The sequence below is a fragment of the Lipotes vexillifer genome, unplaced genomic scaffold (assembly GCF_000442215.2).
Source record: "Lipotes vexillifer unplaced genomic scaffold, Lipotes_vexillifer_v1.1 scaffold366, whole genome shotgun sequence".
Taxonomy (NCBI): domain Eukaryota; kingdom Metazoa; phylum Chordata; class Mammalia; order Artiodactyla; family Lipotidae; genus Lipotes; species Lipotes vexillifer.
In genome coordinates this window covers 2,417,709-2,424,973 of record NW_006780143.1, presented here as the reverse complement: position 1 = coordinate 2,424,973, position 7,265 = coordinate 2,417,709, and positions in this window count along the sequence as shown.

The window sequence follows — 7,265 nt, the reverse complement described above, 5'->3', positions numbered from 1 at the left end:
AGGAAGGTGTAGGGAATGGCCAACAGACCAAATTGAGTGAGGCACCTGTCGGTGTCACAGAGAGATGAGGCCAGTAGGGAGGAGGGCTCTGACACTGGAGATGTGCTGCTGCAGCATCTGCCCTTGATGCCCCAGGCAAATAGGAGCATTCAAGGATTTGGGGGAGAGGAGAGGTATGACCAAAGTGGTACCTTAAGAAGAGTCACCTGGTAGGGTGGGGTGGAGGCATGAGACACTAAAGGCAGAGATAAATTAGTTGATTAGGGTGAGGGGAAGAGAGCTGGAATGTGTGACTGGAAAGAAAGAGGCTGATGTGAGAGAGCTTCTGATGGGAGAGTTGAATCTGGCAACTGATTGACCAAGGATGAGATGTGCTGCACAGTTCAGAGAAGCAGTGTGGGAGTGTGGAAAGGAGGTTGAGTCTGAAGCTGTGAGGCATGGATATTAGATGCCAAGCGACCTTGAACAAGCCAGTTAACCTCTCTCAGCTTGTTTCTTCATCTGTAAAATGAGAATAATAGTACAAGTTCTCCTTGCTGGATTGTTGTATGGTTTAAATGAGATAATGTATTTAAAAGCCTTCTGTAGTAACTGGTGAAAATATGAAATAACATAAGCACAAAGAATACAGATTTACCAGACTTGAGTGGGGAGGAAAAGAAGGTGGATCCTTACCCAAGAGAGACCGAGGGTTTTGGTACCTCCACTTCAGGACGTAAGTATATGTGTTGATTGGGGAGGAGGTGGGGACAAAAGTTTTTCTAAACGTTTCCAGCAGATGCAGTCACAATGCAGCAGGCTCACAACGGGTCCTGTTACACCAGCCTGCCCCAGAGAGAAGACCAGAGGGCTCTTACTTTTATGTGGCTACCTGGGTGTGGTCATGGCTTTCACTGACACCTGGTATCAGATCAGGCTGTACTTGCACATATGGCCCAACAGTCTTTACAAACTGCAACACCCTTATCATCTAAAAGCATTTGTTCCTATATTTAAGCTGCAGCATTTTGAAAATATTGCTGTACCTTGTGTATATTCTAAAGCCGACAGGATTCAGTTAATTTAGGGGACAGTCTGCTTACTAAGAGAGAAGGCTTGGTACAAGGTAGTATTGGCTTCAAGTGCCCAGGCCGCCCAAGGGGACATTCTGTGCTTAGTACTTACAACTTCAGTAGGCGTGATGTAAGCATCTGACTACCTGAATGTGAAGGCCGTGAGTGCAGACCTGCTGCCTTCTATCTTAAAAGCTGCACGAATCTTGGTCGGCGTGTCTTCTGCTTGCTTTGTGTTATCGTGCCCATGAATCTTTTCCTTTCTTTCTTTTTATTGTGCCAAATATCCTACTTCAGGCCCAAATAGTTTTGCCCAGATGAGAGAATTATCCTTGGTCTTTTTGCATTTTGACGGACTATAAGAACCTTGTATCCAACTAGGCTGCTTTCATGGAGGGGAGCTTGGTGCAGTGGCTGAGAGCACTGGCTCTGGAACCAGCCAGCTGGTCAGAACCTGGCTCTGTCACTTATGAACTGTGTGACCCGGACGACCTCTCTATCTTAGTGTCCCCACTGAAAGTAGGAACCCTGGCACTACTTTCCTCATCAGTTCATTGTGGAGATTAGATGAGTTAATACAGGGAAAACTTTTAGGGCAGTGCCTTCCTGCTGGTTCAGGCCGAAGACCTGAGCCATCTTCAACTCTTTCTCACTCAACATCAAAGGCTTCCTCTAAAGTATCACCAGAATTTGACCACTTCTGGGCCCTCATCATGTCGGCCTGGATTTCTGAAATAGCTTCCTCTCTGACTCACTGCTTCTGCCCTTGCCTCTCTACAAGGCATTGTCTACAGAGCACCCAAAGTCATCTCTTAACATAAATTGATCATGTCACACTTATACTCAAAACCCACCAATGGCATGTGATTTCACCCAGAGAAAACGCCGAAGTCTCTACAATGGTCTACAAGGCCTTCCATGGTCTGTCTCCCCTGCCATTGCCCCTCAGTCCTCATCTCCCACTTGGCTCCCTCTGGCCCAGCCACACTGGCCTCCTTGTATTCACTGGACTGTATGAGGCACATTCCCATCTTAGGCCTCAAGGTTTAGCTTTTGCCTCTGCCTTGGGGGCTCTTGCCCTTGGCTAAACCCCTCATTTCCCTCCAATCTTTGCTCAGATCTTGCTTTCTCAATGAGGCAGGCCCTGCCTGCCCTGTTTACTATTGCAACTGGCACCTCTCTTTGCCTTGCTCTCTCTTTTTTTTCCATACAGCTCTTATTACCTTCTAACATGCTATACAGTGTGCTTAGTTATTATTTATATTATTTATTGACTGTCTTTCTCATTAGAAAATAACCTCTTTATGGGTAGACACTTTTGTCTGTTTTATTCACTGCAAGTGCCTAAAACAACGGCTGGCATATTACAGGAACTCAAAAAATTGGTATTGAATGAATGCATGAAACACCAAATAGGTGTTTGCTATTGTTATAGGTTCTCTTCCTCTGCTCACTTTTTACTGACTTATTCATTCATTCAACAACAGTTTTTTTTTTTTAATAAATTTATTTATTTAGTTTTTTAGTTTTGACTGTGTTTGGTCTTTGTTTCTGCGTGCGGGGTTTCTCTATCTGTGGCGAGCGGGGGCTACTCTTCGTTGTGGTGTGCGGGCTTCTTGTTGCAGAGCATGGGCTCTAGGTGTGAGGGCTTCAGTAGTTGTGGCATGCGGGCTCAGTAGTTGTGGCTCACGGGCTCTAGAGCACAGGCTCAGTAGTTGTGGCGCATGGGCTTAGTTGCTCCGCGGTATGTGGGATCTTCCCGGACCAGGGCTCGAACCTGTGTCCCCTGCATTGGCAGGTAGATTCTTAACCACCGCGCCACCAGGGAAGTCCCAACAGTTTGTTAAATACCTAGTATGTAACAGGTCTTGTGCTGGAGACTGAGCATAAAAAACAAGTCAAATAATAGCAATCCCCACAGAGGTTTACACTTGGATAGAGGGAGACAAACATGTAAACAAGTCAAGTGTTCCAGCTGCAAAAGTGGTGGGTTTTAATCTGCATAATGTAGGGACACAAAGGAGAGATAGTTCTCCCTGGCTAGACTTCAGAAAAGGCTTGGACTTCAGAAAAGGCTTGAAAGAAGTGGTAGTATCATATGACTCATGAAAGGCGAGGGCCTGTTTGTTAGACAGAAAATGAAGACAAGAGTGTGCCCAAAAGATAATTGCAGGCAAGAAAGGGAAAGAAATGGCCTGCATGAACTTGAAGGAAATGTGTAAGGTGAACCCAGTGTTTCAGCTTCAAGAGTGCAGACCCAGGACCAGGATTGACTGGGATTCAGGAAGAAGGAACACATGGTGAGTTGTTTTTGGCCATGTTGAGTTTGAGGGATATCCCTCCATCCAATCTCCTTTTCCTCAGGCAGTAGTGTGATGACTGTTCTTTCAAGGAGCTAGGATGAGGAGAGGATAAAGGGTAGTAGGTAAAGAAATGAGGGATTGAGGGAAATTTTTCTTTAAAGAAGAAGATGCATAAACATGTTTATTTCCTCTAGGGATGGCTTGAGAAGAAGAGTGAAAGGTGCATAAATACAGGGGGGAATGGATGTGCCTAGCCGTAGCCACAGATGTCAAATATTTCCCAGCCTCCAGCAGGGCCCTGCTGAGACTGGAGACCATACATCTGTAGTGGTCTCAATGTGCATAACCGTGTTAGCCCACGATCGTGTGGGCACCAAGAAGACTTGCACTGACCAAGGTGGGGATTTGCGAGAAAGATGCAGCAGGACAAGGAAGGGAGAATGTTGAGAATGCCAGTAAGAGCAGACAAAGTGATGCATTATGGGAGCTGAAATCAAGATTCTCAAAGGACAGTGGTGCTTACGAAGCTCCTTATGTGTCTCATGTGGTAAAATCCTCACAATATCCCTATAAGATAGGTACAATAAGGAAGATACAGGTAAGGAAATTGATGCTGATAGCATTTAAGTAACTTGCCCAAGATCATGCGGTTATGAAGTGGTGGAGCTGGTGTGAAACCAAATCTGTTTGATTTCAGAGCTCTTTCTCTTAACCATTGTGCTGTAGGGCAAGGAGGGGTTGATGGAATAAGGGAGTGAACTGATTTGTAAGTTCAACTAGGAACAATGAAAACCCAAAATAACAGTTACTTAAACAAGATAGAAATTCTTTCTCATGTAAAGTTCCAGAGCTGAGTTGGTTACACTATAGTATCATAGTATCAAAGACCCAGGAACATTCTATCTGATGACTCTGCTATATGTGGCTTCCACTCCATAGTTATCACATGATCCAAAATGGGTGTTGGAACTCCAGCAGTTATATACACATTTCAGCCAGCATGAAAGAGGAAGAGGATAAGAGAAGAACTTGATCTCTCCATTTAAGGACAAATAACAAAAGTGGTAACTCATTGGCCAGAATTTAGTCACATGGGTCACATGTAGCAGAAAGTAATCCGGGAAGTGTAGTTTTTATTTTAGGTGACTCTACGTCAAGCTAAAACCAGAGATTCTATAACTATGGAAGAAGAAGGTGAATGGGCGAGGGATGTGGGCTGTGGTCAGAAATTCAAAGTGTGGAGGTAACACTGGATGGCTCTGGAAGTGAGAGACTGACATAGAAACTGTATGCTGGTTATTAGAATTGAACAGATGAGGAAGTGTTAGGCATGGGCTGAATGGGTTTTCCATGTGAATGTTGAAGAGCCTCACGATGATGAAGAATCTTGGGAGACTTCCCTGGTAGACCAGTGGTGAAGAATCCGCCTTCCAATGCAGGGGACGCAGGTTTGATCCCCCACTAGGGAACTAAGGTCCCACATGCCATGGGGCAATTAAGCCCATGCCACAACTACTGAGCTTCTGCGCCTCAACGAGAGAGCCTGAGTGCTGCAAACTACAGAGCCCACATGCTCTGGACCCCACACACCACAACTAGAGAGAAGGCCGCGTGCCACAATGAGAGATCCCGTGCGCCTCAAGGAAGACCCTGTGTGCCATGACTAAGACCTGATGCAGCCAAAAAAATAAAAGAAAAATAAATAAATTTTTTTAAAAAGATGAAGAATCTTGGAATAAAGATTAGCCAGGTGACAAAGTGCTCTGAAAAGGGAGGGGTATATGACCAAGAAGACAATAGATGACAGTAATGAGAAAAGCAAAGTGATAAAAGCCTCAAAATCTGGGATGTGCAGGACTTAGGTTCTTTTTTAAAATAAACTTCACAATAGTTTTAGATTTACAGAAAAATTACATAGTACAGAGAATCCCATAAATGCTTACCCAGTTTTCCCTATTATTAACATCCTATAAGGACTTCCCTGGCGGTCCAGTGGTTAAGACTTCACCTTCCAACGCAGGGGGTGCGGGTGTGATCCCTGGTCAGGGAGCTAAGATCCCACATACCTTGCGGCCAAAAAACCAAAACATAAAACGAAGCAATATTGTAACAAATTCAATAAAGACTTTAAAAATGGTCCACATCAAAAAAAAAAAAATCTTATATAAGTACAGTACATTTGTTACAATTAATGAGCCAATACTGATACATTACTATTAACTAAAGTCCATACTTTATTTAGACAGATTTCTTTAGTTTTTAACCTAATGCTCTTTTCTGTTCCAGGATCCCATCCAAGATACCACTGCATTCAGTTGTCATGTCTCCTTAGGCTCCTCTTAGCTGTCATAGTTTCTCAGGCTTTCCTTGTTTTTGGTGACATTGACAGTTTTGAGGAGTACTGGTCAGGTATTTTGTAGAATGTGCCTCTTTTGGAATTTGTCTAATGTTTTTCTCATGATTACATGTGTTGTTAGGTTTTAGGAGGAAGACAATAGAGGTAAAGTATCATTCTTATATCAAGGGTACATACTATCACCATGACTTTTCACTGTTGATGTTAACCCTGATCACCTGGTTGAGGTAATGTTACTTTTTTTTCTCCTTTTATACTTTATTCTTTGGAAGGGAGTGACTATGTACAGCCATACTTAAGGATACCCCCTTGAGGGCAAAGTATCTGCATAAATTATTTGGAATTCTTCTGCTTGAGTCAGTTACCTATTCTGTCCCACTTATTCATTCTCTCATTTATTTACAGTAGTATGGACTCATGAATATCTACTTTATACCCTTCGTTATAATTCTAATACTACCGCATTTATTTTGTCGCTCAAATTCTTCCAGCTTTCACCACTGGGAGCTCTTCCAGGTGGCTCCTGTATCACTTTGACATATCTCTACTTCCTTACTTTCTGGCACTACAAGATGCTCCAGACTTATCTTGCATATTTCCTGCCCCAGTCCTGGAATCAGCCAATTCTCCAAGGGGCCCTGGTTCCTTTGACTGGAGAATGGTATTACAAACCAAGAGCTGGCACCAGGTGTACTCACTGCTCCTGGGATGTCATTGCTTCTAGACCCTATCAGCTGACAGAGCAAGGATGTATACGTGTGTATACTAACCAGTGCATATGCATATATCTATAAATGTTTCTATATGTAACCATCTGTATCTATAGTAAGATAAGCATAAGTTCATATTAATATCTTCAATTCTAATCCATTACTAAATGGATCACTCTAGCCTTTGCTCCTTGCTTATCTGTAACTGCTTCTGAGAAACCTTGCCCCAACATCTGCCACATGTTTACTTAATAGTTCAATTCTAGTATACATGGATAGTGGTTTCAGAACTGTTAACCCATACCCCACTTGATCAACTAAAGTTTCTTTTGCCTTTCATTTACAGACTCCACTCATTTCCACAATTACTTAAGTCAGCACCTTCCCCCCTCATCCTCTTCAACGAGGTTGTTTCATATATTTGTAATAGATTATTTTGTCACATTCCACCTTCTATCCTGGGAACCTCTCACCTTCTAAACAATTAAAAAAAATTTTTTGCCTCCTTTAAGGTTGACTCTTTGTGCTTTAAAGCTCTTTGAGTTTTGATAAATATGTGGTGCCATATATCCACCATCACAGTATCACGCAGGATAGTTTCACTGTCCTAAAAAATCCTCTGTGTTTCGCCAGTTCAACCCTTCCCCACCCTGAACCCCTGACATCCACTAATCTATTTACCACCTCTATAGTTTTGCCTTTTCCATAATGTCATATGAATGGAATCATGCAGTATGTAGCCTTTTTGGATTAGATAGCTTCACTTAGAAATATTCATTTAAGATACCTCCATGGGGCTTCCCTGGTGGCGCAGTGGTTGAGAGTCCGCCTGCCGATGCAGGGG